Source organism: Culex quinquefasciatus, chromosome 3 (assembly GCF_015732765.1).
Source record: "Culex quinquefasciatus strain JHB chromosome 3, VPISU_Cqui_1.0_pri_paternal, whole genome shotgun sequence".
Lineage (NCBI taxonomy): Eukaryota > Metazoa > Arthropoda > Insecta > Diptera > Culicidae > Culex > Culex quinquefasciatus.
In genome coordinates, this window is record NC_051863.1 from 195,290,056 (window position 1) to 195,311,969 (window position 21,914).

Sequence of the window (21,914 nt, forward strand, 5' to 3'; positions counted from 1 at the left end):
TGAAATTATTGACAACCGGAAAATATTTTGTGAGGCAAATAGAATCCAAGGGACCGTCGAGAAAGAGATCCTTCAAGTAAGAGAAAATATCGAGAAATGGAGAGAAGCAGTATGCAGTTGGGTCTGAAGAATGCATCGGTAGATGGAGTAACATTGAGATCGAGGAGATCTACAACCAGAGAGTCAACAGTATTTCAAATCTGGAGTTTTTTTTGAAAAGGACCAATAAACCAAATTTTCAGTTTTTGCTTTTTGGGTGTTTTTCAATACCCCTGACTCAAGGCGGTTCTAAAAACACCCAAAAAGCAAAAACTGGAAATTTGGTTTATTGAACCTTTTCAAAAAAAAAACTCCAGAAATATTCTACCACCTCCATACTGGTCGCCATCTTGGATTACAAGTTTTTTCATCACTTTAGAACAGGCTAAATATTGAGAATCGGCTAATCAAAGCTAATTTTGTTGCGAGAACTTCGAATAATCGAGTCTGGACCTACCATTAACTTATTATTTTTTGTTTTTTCCTTCTTCTATATCCAAACAATGATTGATTGTAAATCCTCTTACTTTTTAGATACTAAAATCTGTTTTTTTTAATTTGCATTACAATCGCATCTAAAAAGTTGAAACCAGCTTCTAATGAACAACACAAAATCACACCAACTTCTCAAACAAAGTTCCTAAAGAACGTCACCAGCGAGTACGTCTGGTTGGCCAGTTCGGCAAACTGCTCCAGCGTGAACTCGAAGAATCCGAAGCAGTTCAGTCCGAGCGGCTGCTGCGAGGTTGCGAGTATCACCAGGATTGTGGCGACCGCCGAGCGGTACTGAGCCGCAAACCTTGGCTCAAACACGAACTCCGCCGGCCACGGTAGCGAGTACACCGTGAAGCCGATGGACTTGTTCTGGAAGGCAAAAGAGGGTGCAATCAACAGTTAAAGGCTGATGAAGATTTCAAGAAGCTACCACTTCGGTCAGCTTGCTCACGAGGTACGATAGGACGTAGCATTCGAAGATGAGCATTCCGATGTAGTAGAAGATCTGTATCGAGTAGATTCCCATCTGGGATGACTCCGTGGACAGCAGGTAGACAATTCCGCAAGCGATGTTCAGCATGGTCGAATAGTACACGGTCAGGAGAGTAGCGTTGAGCCATGGCTTTGCAACTTTCAGACAGTTGAACAATTTCTGGTGTAGTTGGATGCACTTATGGAACTCCTCCGGCAGATACGTCCAGTAGTGTTTCCTCTCGATGAGACGCAAGTGTTCAGAGTTTCCAGCGATTCCATCCATTTTGACGGCAACTCGGTGGTTTGTACGAATCATGATTCCTTCGAAGCACTTTGCAACAATGGTCAGCTCGGTCAACAGTCCCTTCAGTACCATGTAGACCGCCATGTTACCTACCAGAGATGAGTAGGTCATTCCAAGAAACGATAGGCTGTAGAGCTTCTGAAGGACAGTTTGCAGCAATTCACTTATGTTCCGGAGATCGAACGGCAACCCGAAAGTGTCGTGGTCGGCCATGTTCTGCGTAGCCAAGGTGATTGTTCCAAAGAACTGTCCAGAAGCCAGGATTACCACCAATCGTCGAACAGTGTAAAACGCTTCGGCACGAATTCGGAGTGAACATTCCTGATCCTTGCCAAAATCCCGACTGTTGATGTATTCGCAAACTCGTCTCAGAGAATTGTAACACCGCACAATAAGCAAACCCCGCATCAGTATCACGGTAGTTCCGATGGCCAGCTGCAAGCTGTTTAGAACCCGATCCAGACTCTTATCCTGCGCCACATTCCGCGACAATTTCCACGTCATCAAAACCGCAATCAACGGCATCGACAGTCGGTACAGCTTCCACCAGATCGGCGAGGTTCCGCTTTTTGGCTCAAATCTCAGCCCACCGATGGCCATCAAGTAGTCCATGCCGAAGAAGAACTCCGACCGGTAGTTGAATTCCCTGGTCAGCTCGGACAAGTGGGTGTGGAATCGTCGCTTGCTGCGAGTCCAGAGTCGGCCTACTACGTCCAAGATGGTCATCGTTGCGAACAGAAATGACAATTTTGCAGTTGCAAATTCATTTCTAGAAAATTCGTTTTATGAAAAATTTGATTGACACAAAAAAAAAATCCTTAAGCCACGTAGTCATTGTCTGAATACAATGTTCAAGAATCTAGAACTTTCCCAGTATACCATAAGGTGCGTCATAAACTTAATTGTTCAGGTGGAAACGGTGTAACCTAAAGAAATCTGTTTGATCCATGTCGACGTATTTCTCATGTGACAGTATCTGATAATAATAAGCAATTATTACAGTGACGCAAATCCATGGGAATTGTTGCACATTTTTCTGTTATAAGAACAGAAAATGTGCAGTTTTGTTAAATCCAAGTTGTTAGAAAAATCGCATGAGAAAATCTTCCCAAGGTGATATCCCCGACAAATTTTAGAGCATTTTGCGACTATCGCAGCTCTCATTCCAAAAATTAGCTCCTGCTGTTTTCGATAGCAATCCATCGAAGCCATTAAAAACGTGTCAAACGGTGAAGAAAAAAAAAAACACAAAACTTTAAAATAATTGCCTCTGCAAGCTTCTGTGTCTTTGGTCGCGATCTTCCCGGGGATATAATTTACAGTTCCGATAGTTCGTCTTTATATTGCGTTTAGAGGACTCCCGACACTACTTTCACCCAAAAACTTAAAAGATAGAGAATGTTTGCTCTTTTAATTAGTCTCGTTTTTACGACACCGTTTTTTCTTCTCGCCCCATAGTTTGTTATTGGTCAGCTTAAATTTTAGTCAGAATCGCACGCGCAAACATTAGCGGGTCTCAAAAGTTGGTCTTTTACGACTTCCGCCACTGTTTGGAGACGCGACACAGCCAACGACAAACTTTTCACTTTGAAGGCAAAAAAAGCCAGCGTGTCCAACGTTAAGTTGAATGAATAAAAAAGCAGCCAACTAATTGAATTCTCACCTTAATTCAGTTGCCGTGTTGTCCGGGTGACCATCGTCGCTCTTATTTTTTTTGCAGCTCAGGAATCTCCTCAGGTGATGAAAACTGGTCAATCTGCAAGAAAAAAAAGTGCCGAGAAAATAATAAACCTAATGAGTATGAGCAGCGCTCGTTAAACTTCATCATCTTGTTCGGTGATTTTTTCGTCCACCTCTCCCAAAGAGTATGGAATTTCAGGTTGGTCAAGGAAACGAAAGCAAACGTGCTGCTGCTTCAAAATTGACTGGGGCCAGTTGACGAACACTTTCCGGGAAAAAAAGAGCTTCCAACACAACAAATAGATTGACCGAAAGTGTCTCGCGCAGGAGAGTCAGCCAGCAAATCGGAGAAAGCCAATAAAATTGATTTAATTTAACTAAACAACACCAAAGGGCAGGCAGCACGGCCCACGAAAAAGACGAGGAAGTGAAGGCAGTTTTCGGTATAATTTTATGGACGCTTAACACCACACAGTGCTGGAAACGCTGTTTTTGTGCTGCCCAAGAATTGGCGGAAAGTGAGGTTGGTTGGTTTGGATGGAACAAATCGCTTGGATTACCATACTTATCGCTTAATTCGAGGCAGTTAGTATTCTTATTTTGTTTTGCTTTCGGCACTGTGCAAAATATTTTTTTTGTTTGAATGTGAATGCTCCAATGAAATCCTTAAATGTTTTTTTTTTTTTAATTTCTCCCAATCATTAATTAAAATAATAAAAAATGCGTTATTTATTAGGTATTTAACAAAATTTTAGTAGTTGCATGCCTACCAAATCATGTATCCGTCCATCATTCTCAGAGAAAATGGATCATCACTTTTGAAAAATCTGTCTTTGATCGAATTTAAGAATATCTGCACTACAATCAATCTGATGCGCAAGATGTACCTTTCTCAATCACTTCCACCCAGAGCAAGATCAATATTTTATGATAAAAAATAAGTGTTTTAGTGCCTTTTCAAATGTTAGGGATGATTTGAAAGTTTGATAATATTTTTTTCAAGATTGGAAAAAGTCATGTCAGTTTGATTTTTTGACATTGTAAACCGTTTATCGTTACCTTAAAAAACAACACTATTTTGGTGATAATTAAAAATCATCTTCATCTTTCCTGATTGTTCATTACTTAGTAACAATAAGTCCAATTTTCAATGTATTGAATACAAATTTGTATGATTTTTTTTTATCTTTGAGAAAAAAAAATAGATTTTTAGAAATGGTTTACATTTAGTCTACATAAAAACATAAAGTCTTAATTTTTTTTATATGATTATCAAAATATTATAGTTTAAAAAAAATGCTTTTTTTCATTTGAAACATACTCATCCAAAAAATAGCATTTTCAAAAACAGTATTTTGTGTGAAAAGCTATCTTATGTTGGGAGAATTGCTGAGCAGTAAGACATGTTTTATCACCAGCAACACTTTTTCCAGCAATGATTTTTTCAACACTTCTCGTATGTATGCAACTCGGCAGCGCTTCGTTGCACAGTAAGGCCAGGTGACAATCAAGTGGGATAGAATTAATTCAGAGCTACATTTTGGAACTCTAATATAGTTCCAGTTTTGGTCGCATAGGTGGCACTGAATACTTATTTTTCCAATGAACTCCTAGCAAATTGTGTCTTCAACAAAATTTTAGATCTCGCCAAATTTATGTATAGTCACTTGAGCATGTCAAAATTTTCAGCTTTGAAACTTTTGGTGGCTATATGCATTTCTACGAGATCTATACGAGCGAGTAGATGATTTATTTTGTCGAAGATACCGACTCGCTCGAACCACATTTGTGTTTCAAAATGTAGTTCCAATTTTTTAAGAAATTTTGCTGAAGACAATGAAGCTCTAGGGCTTATTTATTAAATACTTTCCGTACAATTGTAACTTTTGCTTAATGGACCTATCTAATCGGACCAGAATGTCATTTTAGTTAAGTGATCTTTAAACGCAAATAATAAAGGCCTTTAAAGACTAACCTCCAAATTAAAATTTTGATAGCATTTTATCAGAGAGATCCAAAAATATCACTAAAATGTATTTTTTTGGCATTGAAAATCGAGTCATTTGTTGCTGAGATACACAGTAAAAAAAATCATGGTAAAATTTCATCTAAAAAGGAGTACATCTTTTATGTCAGAAAAAGCTTTAATTTTACCTCTAATAATGTGTAAATTTACATCTGGCAGACGCATGGAAAAAATATCTGTAATCCCAAAAAAATATCAAACCGGTGATAGTTATAACTAGCTTACTGAGTCCGCGCACCAACCCGCACGGCCAACTCGCCGCTTTGAAAACTGGACTACCAAAGCCAATGTACCTCTACGTATATCGTATATCGTATATGCACCCTATATGCAGTAAATACAGTATACAATATACGGAACACATAGAGCTACATTGGCTTTGATCGTCCAGTTTTCAAAGCGGCGAGATGGCCGTGTGGGTTGGGCGCGGACTTAGCAAGCTAGATATAACTATCGCCGGTTTGATATTTTTTTTTGGTATTGCAGATATTTTTTCCTAGAGTCTGCCAGATGTCAATTTACACATTATAAGAGGTAAAATTAAAGCTTTTTTCTGACATAAAAGATGTACTCCTTTTTAGATGAAATTTTACCATGTTTTTATTACTGTGTATCAATATTTGAAAGTTGATTGTAAAAAAATCCAATTGCAATATTTAGAACTATTATGAAAATTCGAAAAGCTGCATAATTTTCGCAAAAATCCAACTTTAAATGGATCAAGATTTATACTTTTTAATTGTAAATTAAATTTAATATAAACTTTTTTTAAATTTTAATTTGGCAATGTTTTTTTTTAATATTCCAAAAAATTTAAATTTTTTTCAAAAAATAGACCTAATAACTTTATGGCTTTGTTGGCCCATAGCTTACAATTTGTTTTGATTTGATAATTAAAAATACACCCAAAAATTAAGATTTTCGGTTTTTCGTACCAAAGGAAGTAAAAATATTGTGGTAATGTGCAGATTTAAAAATATTTAGATACCATTTTTGTATAGGTACTTGTCAACTTTGTTTTCATGGATAGAAATCATGTAAGCTATTCCGTAACTGTATGTTGTCGAATTTTTTAACTATTAAATGTTTCCAAAATTGTTGTTTGTTTGTTATTCAAAATCAAAACAAATTTTTGACGATTTTGGTAACATTTAATTGTTTGCAAATTCGACAATATAGAGTTATCGGATTAGCTTACAGAAATTTAATCGGTGTAGATATTTGTTACTAGACTACTGATGATGCATATTGGTTTCTTTGGTCATAGTAAAGACCCTCACGAAGATTTAGGCAAATCATAAAAGAAAATTGTTCAATGTTCAGCACTTGAATTTATGTCTTATTTTTTTTCTAATTGATTATATTATATTTTTTACAATTATATTCATAGTAATTTTTGAATAATTATTTGAGTTCCTCATCAAGCATTTTAAAAACAATTGTCAAGATCAGATACGCCAGACAAACTAAACGTCTGTTAAACCACACTTTTCATCAGTGCCCACCCGGCCCACCAAATTACTATGCGCCATTGCCCCGGCTGTCAAGTTGATTCTCCCCCTAACTCTCCCCCATCCCCCCTCGTTGAAGTAGTGGTGGCGCGCGAGTACCATTTCCGCCCCCCAGTCCCAGCGCCGTCACCAGCGTGAAATCTTATGCTCGATTCCATCAATGGTGCCTCCTGAGCAAACAACAAGCTTTCTTAGGCGAAACAGCCTCTTGAGGCGACCTCAGTCGTCGTCGACGGGGGCATATTTATGCTAACTAAAGCACACACACACACACATTTGCATATATTTTACACTTATTTCCTGCGCGATATCCCGCCAAGACGCCGCGACGACGTTGCGAAAGTCGAGTTCAACTATGGTCCGGGTTTGAGTAGTTTTAAAATACTCGGGGCTTTTCGGCACGATGCCGAGGGGAGACACAGCATGCAGTGAGACCTGAGACTGATGGAATGCCGCACAAACTGCTATGCTGTGTGTTTCTTCAGATTCACTTTCGTTCATTGGCCAGGGTCGTCGTTGGAGTAGGTGTTTGTGGGTTCCCAAATGGCGACTGATTTGAAGGTTGTTGGGCCTTTATGGTGGCGGTTCTCTGCACAGGTGTTGTCGCTTAACCGCAAAGGCAGATCTTACAGATTATAGTCGCTGCGCAGGTGCACACACGGCTAGGCAGCAGCGGCTGGATATAGCAATAATGGTCAAAACGATTGTGCTGCTTAGTTTAGTGTTTTATGTGGCGGATTTTAACACCTTTAGCTGCTCACACGGCCGACTCATGGCGTTTTATGACAACTCATTAGAGCTGATATTAGACGCGATTGGATCGGGTGAATGTCGCAGCTATGAGTGAGCTATGTTGAAAGGTTTTCTCCCTGGATGAAAGGGAAATTTAATCGTGGGAAAATATACAAGAATTTTTTTTTAAGTGAGAGTGATTTTAAAACTTTTTTCTCATATTTTTTTTGATAAAAATGCTTTTTTTTATAATTTCGGGTACGCCATTGAATCGGGCGTTCAATTTTACATTAAAGTCTATTTGATCTTAATTTTTTATCTATTTCAGAGTTTTGAGCTAGAAATCATTGGAAAAAAAAGAAATCCTGTGCAAATCCGGTAACACTGTGTTGTTGAATTCCACAACATGGAAATGTTTTCAAAATCGTCAACATTTTTTCGATTCTGAAAACATTCGCAACGAAATCGAACATTTTCATGTTGTCGAATTCAACAATACAGTGTTACCGGATTTGCTTACAGGATTTCTATCCGTGTAACTTCTGTAGAATTAAGCGATTCAATGCCCATGTTCAATTACTAATATAGGGTTAGTAAATTTTGACGATTTCTTGGACGGTGAGAAATTATTGAAATTTATCAATTTTCTTTTTTTTTGTTTTCAAATAAGATTCAAATAAATATGTCAACCATAAAGACCCGCTGTAGTAAATTTCTATTACTATTATATTTGAAAGGTATAATTTCAAAAGAAATTAAAAGAATCAAACTTTGTTTTATTCAAAATTAAATGAAATGAGTATTTTTAATCTTGCAAATCACCTTTTAAAAACATTTTAACGATATTTGATTATTTGGGTGAATGATTCCCTTGATAGTTAAAAAATACTTGTTTGTTTTCTGTTCTATAGTAAAAAATTCGATTTCGTTACAAATTATATAATTTTTTCTATTGATTTTAAATTAAGTTATTGAAAAGACAGATGAAAACCTTAAAAAATATTTGGAATGGGCTAAATGTCGCAGAAAATTGAAACTTATTTACACATTCTGGCTGGACAAAATTGTTAAATCTTGCTGTGATATAAAATTCAGTAAAATGCAAACTGCTAAAACAGAAGCAAATTAGTGAAAACTTTGAATCTTTATTAGTCGAATATTTAAAAGGAAGTCCAATAAATAAGAATATGCAAACTCTACATTTTGTTTCATAATATAAATAGAGCCCATCCATAAAAAAACGGAATCGACGTAACACCTTATACACTGAAAAAAACCAATTCTCGAAATCGTGAATTAAATTCACGAATGCAAGAACCACGAAGGAATATATTCACGTTCATGGTGCAAATGCACCATACTCATGAATAAATTCCTTCGTGGTTCTGACATTCGTGAACTTAATTCACGATTACGAGAATTGATTTTTTCTGTGTAATGTGGCCCTCTTAAACCTTGCGGTTTCGCCAACGGATCCACAGGCGTGTATCGTTCTTTTTGCGACAAGACTCCGCCTCCCGGGTCTGCTAAGTGTGAAGGTATGGGCACGGGGAGAGGGCACCGAATACCTATATTTACACTTAGCATTTTTGCGTCCGCCTCGGGATTCGAACCGGTGACCTCTGGATTGTGAGTCCAGTGCGCGGTCCGATTGATCCACACAGGCAGACCATAAACCAGGTGGAAACTTTTTATAAAATTAAGATTTTTTTTGTGTCAGATTCAAATTTAGTGAAGATTTTTTTTTATGATTTTTGAAGAGTAATATATGATGAAGCAAAAAAAAGCAGTTCCTGTGATTAAAACATAAGATTTTCAGAGTTATTTTAACATTTTTCACGTTCTGCGTATTTTGAGTGAAAATTGTTGTTTTGAAATTGAGGTCCCTGTGATATTTGCTATTTTTAGCGTGAAAAATCACTAAGCCTAATAATCATTAATAGGAGAGCTTTGTTATGTACTTTGTTGCTATATGGGTTGTAAATTAACATTTTTTTTTAATCCAATGAGATTTAAAAAAAATAAATATTTAAAGATTTTTTTTCATTGTTTATAAATATTGATACTGTCCGAAAAATATACAATGCGTTGCAAGAAACGAATACAACGAAAATTATATTTAGTCAATTTTAAGTTTAAAATTAATTTAGAATTTGTTGCTTAGTACAGAAAATATTGTTCACTTTATCTCCATTCATCAAAAAATGATATTGCGTTAACAAAATTGGTAACATTACATCAGTTTCTGGGGGATTTTCAACAGATTCAAATTTTTACACATTTTTCAGGTAAAATTACTCAAAAAGAATTCATGTTTCACCAGTCAAATTTTCAACCTTCCAAAATTATTTTTTTTTCTGTGGTAGTATTTAACTGTACACTATTTTATAACCAAATTTTAAATTTCATACCAAAACACATACTCATTTTTAATTTCAGAAAAATAAAAAAAAACAAAATTAAAAAAAAAATCGACGATTTAGGAATTTTCGGGAGTTTTTTTTCTGGGGATCCCGAGATAAACGCACTAAATGCAAGGATTTTGAAAAAAAATATTTTCCTCATTTCAATCCAATTGAGACTCTTAATGATGTTTGTATAAATAGTAAGACATACTAAGATATAAACGTGGAACAAAAAACCAACGACATTTGAATTTATATTTCTTATCTATAAAAAAAGTTCAATTATCCGTGTGAAACATTATTCCTGTGCAAAAAATGATCACCAACATTGTTTTTGCACACTCCTTTCCTCCGACTTTGGCGCGCAAATTTAGCAAGAGCAAATAATTGCTCTCGTTTTTCGCGGCGGCTCCATTCAGCTCGGTAATGGCTTTCGTTTGGGGGCGTTTTGGGTGAGCCAAATGCGGCCTCCAAAAATAGCGAATGAATGCGTGCAAACTGCTTCAAAACATGCGAGCCTCCGCGCTCTCACGTAATTATTATTATTATTCAATCAATTTATGCTCATTAAATATCAAACTGGAAAAGATAGCAGAAGTTATCTTGCAAGTACTAAAGAAGTTATCTTGCAAGTACTAAAAATCAAAAAACATCGCTGCAAGATAACTTTTTAGCACAGAAGTTATCTTGCAGCGATGTTTTTTCTAAAATCATCGAATCTGTAAGATAACTTTCTGCAAGATAACTTCAGCTCAAAAATGCGAGATAACTTTCTGCAAGATAACTTCAGTTCGGATTCTGCAAGGTAACTTCAGCTCGATTTTTGCAAAATAACTTTCTTCAAGGTAATTCCAGCTCATCTTTTGAAAGGCAATTTTTGCAAAATAATTTCAGTTGGTTTCATGGAACTAGGCTGCATGATAACTTCAGTTGGTTTCATGGAATTAGGCTGCAAGATAACTTCAGTTGGTTTCATAGAACCAGACTGCTAGGCAATTTCGAATTTATTCAGAATAATTGTTGGAATATTTTTAAGAATAAATAAAATAAAATAAATTCCCTTCTAAATTTTTACTCGCAAGATAACTTCAGTTGGTTTCATGGAATTAGGCTGCAAGATAACTTCAGTTGGTTTCATAGAACCAGACTGCTAGTTAATTTCGAATTTATTCAGAATAATTGTTGAAATATTTTTAAGAATAAATAAAATAAAATTAATTCCCTTCTAAATTTTTACTCGCAAGATAACTTCAGTTGGTTTCATGGAATTAGGCTGCAAGATAACTTCAGTTGGTTTCATAGAACCAGACTGCTAGGTAATTTTGAATTGATTCAGAATAATTGTAGGAATATTTTTAAGAATAAATGAAATAAAATTAATTCCCTTCTAAAATTTTTACTCGCAAGATAACTTCAGTTGGTTTCATGGAATTAGGCTGCAAGATAACTTCAGTTGTTTTCATAGAACCAGACTGCTAGGCAATTTCGAATTTATTCAGAATAATTGTTGGAATATTTTTAAGAATAAATAAAATAAAATAAATTCCCTTCTAAAATTTTTACTCGCAAGATAACTTCAGTTGGTTTCATAGAACCAGACTGCTAGGCAATTTCGAATTTATTCAGAATAATTGTTGGAATATGTTTAAGAATAAATAAAATAAAATAAATTCCCTTCTAAAATTTTTACTCGCAAGATAACTTCAGTTGGTTTCATGGAATTAGGCTGCAAGATAACTTCAGTTGGTTTCATAGAACCAGACTGCTAGGTTATTTCGAATTTATTCAGAATAGTTGTTGAAATATTTTTAAGAATAAATAAAATAAAATAAATTCCCTTCTAAAATTTTTCCTCGCAAGATAACTTCAGTTGGTTTCATGGAATTAGGCTGCAAGATAACTTCAGTTGGTTTCATAGAACCAGACTGCTAGGCAATTTCGAATTTATTCAGAATAATTGTTGGAATATGTTTAAGAATAAAAAAAATAAAATTAATTCCCTTCTAAAATTTTTACTCGCAAGATAACTTCAGTTGGTTTCATGGAATTAGGCTGCAAGATAACTTCAGTTGGTTTCATAGAACCAGACTGCTAGGCAATTTCGAATTTATTCAGAATAATTGTTGGAATATTTTTAAGAATAAATAAAATAAAATAAATTCCCTTCTAAATTTTTTACTCGCAAGATAACTTCAGTTGGTTTCATGGAATTAGGCTGCAAGATAACTTCAGTTGGTTTCATAGAACCAGACTGCTAGTTAATTTCGAATTTATTCAGAATAATTGTTGAAATATTTTTAAGAATAAATAAAATAAAATTAATTCCCTTCTAAATTTTTACTCGCAAGATAACTTCAGTTGGTTTCATGGAATTAGGCTGCAAGATAACTTCAGTTGGTTTCATAGAACCAGACTGCTAGGTAATTTTGAATTGATTCAGAATAATTGTAGGAATATTTTTAAGAATAAATGAAATAAAATTAATTCCCTTCTAAAATTTTTACTCGCAAGATAACTTCAGTTGGTTTCATGGAATTAGGCTGCAAGATAACTTCAGTTGGTTTCATAGAACCAGACTGCTAGGCAATTTCGAATTTATTCAGAATAATTGTTGGAATATTTTTAAGAATAAATAAAATAAAATAAATTCCCTTCTAAATTTTTACTCGCAAGATAACTTCAGTTGGTTTCATGGAATTAGGCTGCAAGATAACTTCAGTTGGTTTCATAGAACCAGACTGCTAGTTAATTTCGAATTTATTCAGAATAATTGTTGAAATATTTTTAAGAATAAATAAAATAAAATTAATTCCCTTCTAAATTTTTTACTCGCAAGATAACTTCAGTTGGTTTCATGGAATTAGGCTGCAAGATAACTTCAGTTGGTTTCATAGAACCAGACTGCTAGGCAATTTCGAATTTATTCAGAATAATTGTTGGAATATTTTTAGAATAAATAAAATAAAATAAATTCCCTTCTAAATTTTTACTCGCAAGATAACTTCAGTTGGTTTCATGGAATTAGGCTGCAAGATAACTTCAGTTGGTTTCATAGAACCAGACTGCTAGGTAATTTCGAATTTATTCAGAATAATTGTTGGAATATTTTTAAGAATAAATAAAATAAAATAAATTCCCTTCTAAATTTTTTACTCGCAAGATAACTTCAGTTGGTTTCATGGAATTAGGCTGCAAGATAACTTCAGTTGGTTTCATAGAACCAGACTGCTAGGTAATTTCGAATTTATTCAGAATAATTGTTGGAATATTTTTAAGAATAAATAAAATAAAATAAATTCCCTTCTAAATTTTTACTCGCAAGATAACTTCAGTTGGTTTCATGGAATTAGGCTGCAAGATAACTTCAGTTGGTTTCATAGAACCAGACTGCTAGGCAATTTCGAATTTATTCAGAATAATTGTTGGAATATTTTTAAGAATAAATAAAATAAAATAAATTCCCTTCTAAATTTTTTACTCGCAAGATAACTTCAGTTGGTTTCATGGAATTAGGCTGCAAGATAACTTCAGTTGGTTTCATAGAACCAGACTGCTAGGTAATTTCGAATTTATTCAGAATAGTTGTTGAAATATTTTTAAGAATAAATAAAATAAAATAAATTCCCTTCTAAAATTTTTCCTCGCAAGATAACTTCAGTTGGTTTCATGGAATTAGGCTGCAAGATAACTTCAGTTGGTTTCATAGAACCAGACTGCTAGGCAATTTCGAATTTATTCAGAATAATTGTTGGAATATGTTTAAGAATAAATAAAATAAAATAAATTCCCTTCTAAAATTTTTACTCGCAAGATAACTTCAGTTGGTTTCATGGAATTAGGCTGCAAGATAACTTCAGTTGGTTTCATAGAACCAGACTGCTAGGCAATTTCGAATTTATTCAGAATAATTGTTGGAATATTTTTAAGAATAAATAAAATAAAATAAATTCCCTTCTAAATTTTTTACTCGCAAGATAACTTCAGTTGGTTTCATGGAATTAGGCTGCAAGATAACTTCAGTTGGTTTCATAGAACCAGACTGCTAGTTAATTTCGAATTTATTCAGAATAATTGTTGAAATATTTTTAAGAATAAATAAAATAAAATTAATTCCCTTCTAAATTTTTTACTCGCAAGATAACTTCAGTTGGTTTCATGGAATTAGGCTGCAAGATAACTTCAGTTGGTTTCATAGAACCAGACTGCTAGGTAATTTTGAATTGATTCAGAATAATTGTAGGAATATTTTTAAGAATAAATGAAATAAAATTAATTCCCTTCTAAAATTTTTACTCGCAAGATAACTTCAGTTGGTTTCATGGAATTAGGCTGCAAGATAACTTCAGTTGGTTTCATAGAACCAGACTGCTAGGCAATTTCGAATTTATTCAGAATAATTGTTGGAATATTTTTTAGAATAAATAAAATAAAATAAATTCCCTTCTAAATTTTTTACTCGCAAGATAACTTCAGTTGGTTTCATGGAATTAGGCTGCAAGATAACTTCAGTTGGTTTCATAGAACCAGACTGCTAGTTAATTTCGAATTTATTCAGAATAATTGTTGAAATATTTTTAAGAATAAATAAAATAAAATTAATTCCCTTCTAAATTTTTACTCGCAAGATAACTTCAGTTGGTTTCATGGAATTAGGCTGCAAGATAACTTCAGTTGGTTTCATAGAACCAGACTGCTAGGCAATTTCGAATTTATTCAGAATAATTGTTGGAATATTTTTTAGAATAAATAAAATAAAATAAATTCCCTTCTAAATTTTTTACTCGCAAGATAACTTCAGTTGGTTTCATGGAATTAGGCTGCAAGATAACTTCAGTTGGTTTCATAGAACCAGACTGCTAGGCAATTTCGAATTTATTCAGAATAATTGTTGGAATATTTTTAAGAATAAATAAAATAAAATAAATTCCCTTCTAAATTTTTTACTCGCAAGATAACTTCAGTTGGTTTCATGGAATTAGGCTGCAAGATAACTTCAGTTGGTTTCATAGAACCAGACTGCTAGTTAATTTCGAATTTATTCAGAATAATTGTTGAAATATTTTTAAGAATAAATAAAATAAAATTAATTCCCTTCTAAATTTTTTACTCGCAAGATAACTTCAGTTGGTTTCATGGAATTAGGCTGCAAGATAACTTCAGTTGGTTTCATAGAACCAGACTGCTAGGTAATTTTGAATTGATTCAGAATAATTGTAGGAATATTTTTAAGAATAAATGAAATAAAATTAATTCCCTTCTAAAATTTTTACTCGCAAGATAACTTCAGTTGGTTTCATGGAATTAGGCTGCAAGATAACTTCAGTTGGTTTCATAGAACCAGACTGCTAGTTAATTTCGAATTTATTCAGAATAATTGTTGAAATATTTTTAAGAATAAATAAAATAAAATTAATTCCCTTCTAAATTTTTTACTCGCAAGATAACTTCAGTTGGTTTCATGGAATTAGGCTGCAAGATAACTTCAGTTGGTTTCATAGAACCAGACTGCTAGGTAATTTTGAATTGATTCAGAATAATTGTTGAAATATTTTTAAGAATAAATAAAATAAAATTAATTCCCTTCTAAATTTTTTACTCGCAAGATAACTTCAGTTGGTTTCATGGAATTAGGCTGCAAGATAACTTCAGTTGGTTTCATAGAACCAGACTGCTAGGCAATTTCGAATTTATTCAGAATAATTGTTGGAATATTTTTAAGAATAAATAAAATAAAATAAATTCCCTTCTAAATTTTTTACTCGCAAGATAACTTCAGTTGGTTTCATGGAATTAGGCTGCAAGATAACTTCAGTTGGTTTCATAGAACCAGACTGCTAGGTAATTTTGAATTGATTCAGAATAATTGTTGAAATATTTTTAAGAATAAATAAAATAAAATAAATTCCCTTCTAAATTTTTTACTCGCAAGATAACTTCAGTTGGTTTCATGGAATTAGGCTGCAAGATAACTTCAGTTGGTTTCATAGAACCAGACTGCTAGGCAATTTCGAATTTATTCAGAATAATTGTTGGAATATTTTTAAGAATAAATAAAATAAAATAAATTCCCTTCTAAATTTTTTACTCGCAAGATAACTTCAGTTGGTTTCATGGAATTAGGCTGCAAGATAACTTCAGTTGGTTTCATAGAACCAGACTGCTAGGTAATTTTGAATTGATTCAGAATAATTGTTGAAATATTTTTAAGAATAAATAAAATAAAATTAATTCCCTTCTAAATTTTTTACTCGCAAGATAACTTCAGTTGGTTTCATGGAATTAGGCTGCAAGATAACTTCAGTTGGTTTCATAGAACCAGACTGCTAGTTAATTTCGAATTTATTCAGAATAATTGTTGAAATATTTTTAAGAATAAATAAAATAAAATTAATTCCCTTCTAAATTTTTTACTCGCAAGATAACTTCAGTTGGTTTCATGGAATTAGGCTGCAAGATAACTTCAGTTGGTTTCATAGAACCAGACTGCTAGGTAATTTTGAATTGATTCAGAATAATTGTAGGAATATTTTTAAGAATAAATGAAATAAAATTAATTCCCTTCTAAAATTTTTACTCGCAAGATAACTTCAGTTGGTTTCATGGAATTAGGCTGCAAGATAACTTCAGTTGGTTTCATAGAACCAGACTGCTAGTTAATTTCGAATTTATTCAGAATAATTGTTGAAATATTTTTAAGAATAAATAAAATAAAATTAATTCCCTTCTAAATTTTTTACTCGCAAGATAACTTCAGTTGGTTTCATGGAATTAGGCTGCAAGATAACTTCAGTTGGTTTCATAGAACCAGACTGCTAGGTAATTTTGAATTGATTCAGAATAATTGTTGAAATATTTTTAAGAATAAATAAAATAAAATTAATTCCCTTCTAAATTTTTTACTCGCAAGATAACTTCAGTTGGTTTCATGGAATTAGGCTGCAAGATAACTTCAGTTGGTTTCATAGAACCAGACTGCTAGGCAATTTCGAATTTATTCAGAATAATTGTTGGAATATTTTTAAGAATAAATAAAATAAAATAAATTCCCTTCTAAATTTTTACTCGCAAGATAACTTCAGTTGGTTTCATGGAATTAGGCTGCAAGATAACTTCAGTTGGTTTCATAGAACCAGACTGCTAGGTAATTTTGAATTGATTCAGAATAATTGTAGGAATATTTTTAAGAATAAATGAAATAAAATTAATTCCCTTCTAAAATTTTTACTCGCAAGATAACTTCAGTTGGTTTCATGGAATTAGGCTGCAAGATAACTTCAGTTGGTTTCATAGAACCAGACTGCTAGTTAATTTCGAATTTATTCAGAATAATTGTTGAAATATTTTTAAGAATAAATAAAATAAAATTAATTCCCTTCTAAATTTTTTACTCGCAAGATAACTTCAGTTGGTTTCATGGAATTAGGCTGCAAGATAACTTCAGTTGGTTTCATAGAACCAGACTGCTAGGCAATTTCGAATTTATTCAGAATAATTGTTGGAATATTTTTAAGAATAAATAAAATAAAATAAATTCCCTTCTAAATTTTTTACTCGCAAGATAACTTCAGTTGGTTTCATGGAATTAGGCTGCAAGATAACTTCAGTTGGTTTCATAGAACCAGACTGCTAGGTAATTTTGAATTGATTCAGAATAATTGTTGAAATATTTTTAAGAATAAATAAAATAAAATTAATTCCCTTCTAAATTTTTTACTCGCAAGATAACTTCAGTTGGTTTCATGGAATTAGGCTGCAAGATAACTTCAGTTGGTTTCATAGAACCAGACTGCTAGGCAATTTCGAATTTATTCAGAATAATTGTTGGAATATTTTTAAGAATAAATAAAATAAAATAAATTCCCTTCTAAATTTTTTACTCGCAAGATAACTTCAGTTGGTTTCATGGAATTAGGCTGCAAGATAACTTCAGTTGGTTTCATAGAACCAGACTGCTAGGTAATTTTGAATTGATTCAGAATAATTGTTGAAATATTTTTAAGAATAAATAAAATAAAATTAATTCCCTTCTAAATTTTTTACTCGCAAGATAACTTCAGTTGGTTTCATGGAATTAGGCTGCAAGATAACTTCAGTTGGTTTCATAGAACCAGACTGCTAGTTAATTTCGAATTTATTCAGAATAATTGTTGAAATATTTTTAAGAATAAATAAAATAAAATTAATTCCCTTCTAAATTTTTTACTCGCAAGATAACTTCAGTTGGTTTCATGGAATTAGGCTGCAAGATAACTTCAGTTGGTTTCATAGAACCAGACTGCTAGGTAATTTTGAATTGATTCAGAATAATTGTAGGAATATTTTTAAGAATAAATGAAATAAAATTAATTCCCTTCTAAAATTTTTACTCGCAAGATAACTTCAGTTGGTTTCATGGAATTAGGCTGCAAGATAACTTCAGTTGGTTTCATAGAACCAGACTGCTAGTTAATTTCGAATTTATTCAGAATAATTGTTGAAATATTTTTAAGAATAAATAAAATAAAATTAATTCCCTTCTAAATTTTTTACTCGCAAGATAACTTCAGTTGGTTTCATGGAATTAGGCTGCAAGATAACTTCAGTTGGTTTCATAGAACCAGACTGCTAGGCAATTTCGAATTTATTCAGAATAATTGTTGGAATATTTTTAAGAATAAATAAAATAAAATAAATTCCCTTCTAAATTTTTACTCGCAAGATAACTTCAGTTGGTTTCATGGAATTAGGCTGCAAGATAACTTCAGTTGGTTTCATAGAACCAGACTGCTAGGTAATTTTGAATTGATTCAGAATAATTGTAGGAATATTTTTAAGAATAAATGAAATAAAATTAATTCCCTTCTAAAATTTTTACTCGCAAGATAACTTCAGTTGGTTTCATGGAATTAGGCTGCAAGATAACTTCAGTTGTTTTCAGAATAATTGTTGGAATATGTTTAAGAATAAATAAAATAAAATAAATTCCCTTCTAAAATTTTTACTCGCAAGATAACTTCAGTTGGTTTCATGGAATTAGGCTGCAAGATAACTTCAGTTGGTTTCATAGAACCAGACTGCTAGGTAATTTCGAATTTATTCAGAATAATTGTTGAATATTTTTAAGAATAAATAAAATAAAATAAATTCCCTTCTAAAATTTTTCCTCGCAAGATAACTTCAGTTGGTTTCATGGAATTAGGCTGCAAGATAACTTCAGTTGGTTTCATAGAACCAGACTGCTAGGCAATTTCGAATTTATTCAGAATAATTGTTGGAATATGTTTAAGAATAAATAAAATAAAATAAATTCCCTTCTAAAATTTTTACTCGCAAGATAACTTCAGCTGTCAGTTTTCACTTGTAAATTGTAGTGTAAACTTTGACCATTCGATGATTTCTAAATATAGAACATTTTAGTACATCTGTTTCATTACACTGAAAAAAACTAACTCGTCGGTTTAATAAAACTGCTTAATCGATGAATCGATATTGACGTTTATTCTACTTAACCTTACAGTGAGTCGAATAATTGTTAGTACATTACGGTTCGGAAAAAATCATTAAATAAAAAAGCTCATAATTTTTCATTGAGATCAAACATTATTACTCGGGGCATTGCTATCTTTTGCTTTCAATTAATGAACTGAGTCGTGTTGGGTTGTATAAACAACTTGTTTGATAATAAGATAGTATAGTTTATTTTACATGCTTCCTTGCAGGAGTGTACAGACATTTATATGACACACTGTATGCTCTGGTGGAAACCTACTTTACCGAATGGTCAAACTTTCTGTTGCCGTTAAGCTTATAATGATTTTAAATAAATGGAGTACCCGACGCGATTGGTAGTGAGCAATGTATTTCTTATGGAGCAAACTGTCAAACTACCAGTCGAATCGGGTATTCCATTCTTAGCTCTATCCCAACCGAAGTAGGTAAGATTCAACAAAAATAAAATAATATTTCTTACCAGCGTCACAATTTTTTTAAAGACAGTTTTTATTTAATCATTTGTGCAAAAAACGAAAAAACGAAACTATTGGCACTACGCCCCCCGGGGCATGGCCTTCCTCTAACGTGGGATTTCTGCTCCAGCGCCTCTGACGAGACAGGAGAAACCGGGACCGACGTTTTACTTCACCATCCGATAGAAGCTCAGTGGATAAGGCGGGAATCGAACCCGCGTCTCATAGCATCATCGGGATCGGCAGCCGAAGCCGCTACCCCTGCGCCACGAGACCCACTTTGTGCATTTTTGCCTTTTTGCCGTCCTATTTTTTTCATAACATTATTTTGTATGTAGCCATCCTATTGAGTGGCTTATACCGGATAATGACCTTCATTCGATTAACGAACCATAGCGGCCGATACAGTAGAAATGCATTCGTATAGGTCTGGTAGCCGAGCGGGCTAAGGCGCGAATCCGCTCTACAAGTGCTTGGTGTGAATTCTGACGGATACTTTTTTTTGTTGTAAATGCAGTGGATATTTTTGGCTGAGATTGAGACAGTGATTGTTTTATTTTAAGCTGATTATTTTTAAGGAGTTTACCTCAAGGCTACACGGATAGAAATCCTGTCCGGGAAATCGACAACATTGTTTTTGATTCGTTCTGAAATTCGTTTCAGAATGTTGTCGACCAGTCGTCCGGTAACATTTGCAACAAAATCGAGAACAATGTTGTCGATCTTGAGTCGTCACGGTTGGTGACGCCTGGCAAAACAAAAAGCACGCAGCCATCCCGAACGGTTTAATCGGTTTTTGAATTGACCGTTGGTTTTGGTTTTTTAATTGACCGTTGGATATTTCTTTTGGTTCAGTAAAACAGTGGATTCGTTTTTTTTTATTTATTGAGGCAAAATAATACATCATTAATTAAAATACTAATCTTTTTTACTACTACTACTTTTTTTAAGGAATTAAGGAATTAAGGAATTTAGGAATTTAGGAATTTGGGAATTTGGGAATTTGGGAATTTGGGAATGAGGGAATTTGGAAATTTGGGAATATAAGAATTTAGGAATATAGGAATTTAGGAATTTGGGAATTTGAGAATTTGGGAATTTGGAAAATTGGGAATTTGGGAATTTAGGAATTTAGGAATTTAAGAATCAAGGAATTGTGGAATTTAGGAATTAAGGAATTTAGGAATTTGGGAATTTGGAAATTTGGAAATTCGGGAATCAAGGAATTTAGGAATTTAGGAATATAGGAATTTGAATTTGGGAATTTAGGAATTTAGGAATTATGGAATTTAGGATTTATGGAATTTAGGAATTCAGGAATTTAGGAATTTAGGAATTTGGGAATTTGGGGATTTGGGAATTTGGAAATTTGGGAATATAGGAATTTAGGAATATAGGAATTTAGGAATTTGGGAATTTGGAAAATTGGGAATTTGGGAATTTAGGAATTGAGGAATTTAGGAATTTAAGAATCAAGGAATTTAGGAATTTAGGAATTTAGGAATTTGGGAATTTGGGAATTCGAGAATTTGGGAATTTGGAAATTCGGGAATTAAGGAATTTAGGAATATAGGAATTTGAAAATTTGGGAATTTAGGAATTTAGGAGTTATGGAATTTAGGATTTATGGAATTTGGGAATTTGGGGATTTGGGAATTTGGGAATTTGGAAATTTGGGAATTTAGGAATTTAGGAATTAAGGAATTTTAGAATTTGGGAATTTAAGAATTTGGAAATTTGGGAATTTAGGAATTTAGGAATTTAGGAAATTAGGAATTAAGGAATTTAGTAATATAGGATTATAGAAATATGGGAATTTGGGAATCTGGGAATTTAGGAATTTAGGAATTTAAGAATTTAGGAATTTAGGAATTTAGGAATTTAGGAACTAAGGAATCAAGGAATTTAGGAATTTAGGAATTTAGGAATTTGGGAATTTGGGAATTTGAGAATTTGGGAATTTAGGAATTTAGAAATTTAGGAATTTAAGAATTTAGGAATATAGAAATTTGGAAATTTAGGAATTTAAGAATTCAGGAATTTAGGAATTTAGGAATTCAGGAATTTAGGAATTTAGGAATTTGGAATTTGGGAATTTAGGAATTTAGGAATAAAGGAATTTAGGAATATAGAAATTTGGGAATTTGGGAAAATAGGAATTTAGGAATTTAGGAATTATAGAATTTAGGAATTCAGGAATTTGGGAATTTAGGAAATTAGGAATTCAGGAATTTTGGAATTTTGGAGTTTAGGAATTTGGGAATTTGGAAATTTGGGAATTTAGGAATTTAGGAATGAAGTTAT

At 32.9% G+C, this 21,914-nt stretch overlaps 1 protein-coding gene across 1 annotated transcript in view; it reads right to left on the reverse strand.

The window, feature by feature from the left end:
* Positions 1 to 21,914, reverse strand: part of LOC6053563 — a 275,106-nt gene that overhangs the window by 116,861 nt on the left and 136,331 nt on the right. Inside the window, exon 3 of the mRNA XM_038260232.1 lies at positions 2,976 to 3,068. The gene's annotated coding sequence lies outside the window, so the exon portion shown is untranslated. The remainder of the gene's footprint in view (positions 1 to 2,975; positions 3,069 to 21,914) is intronic.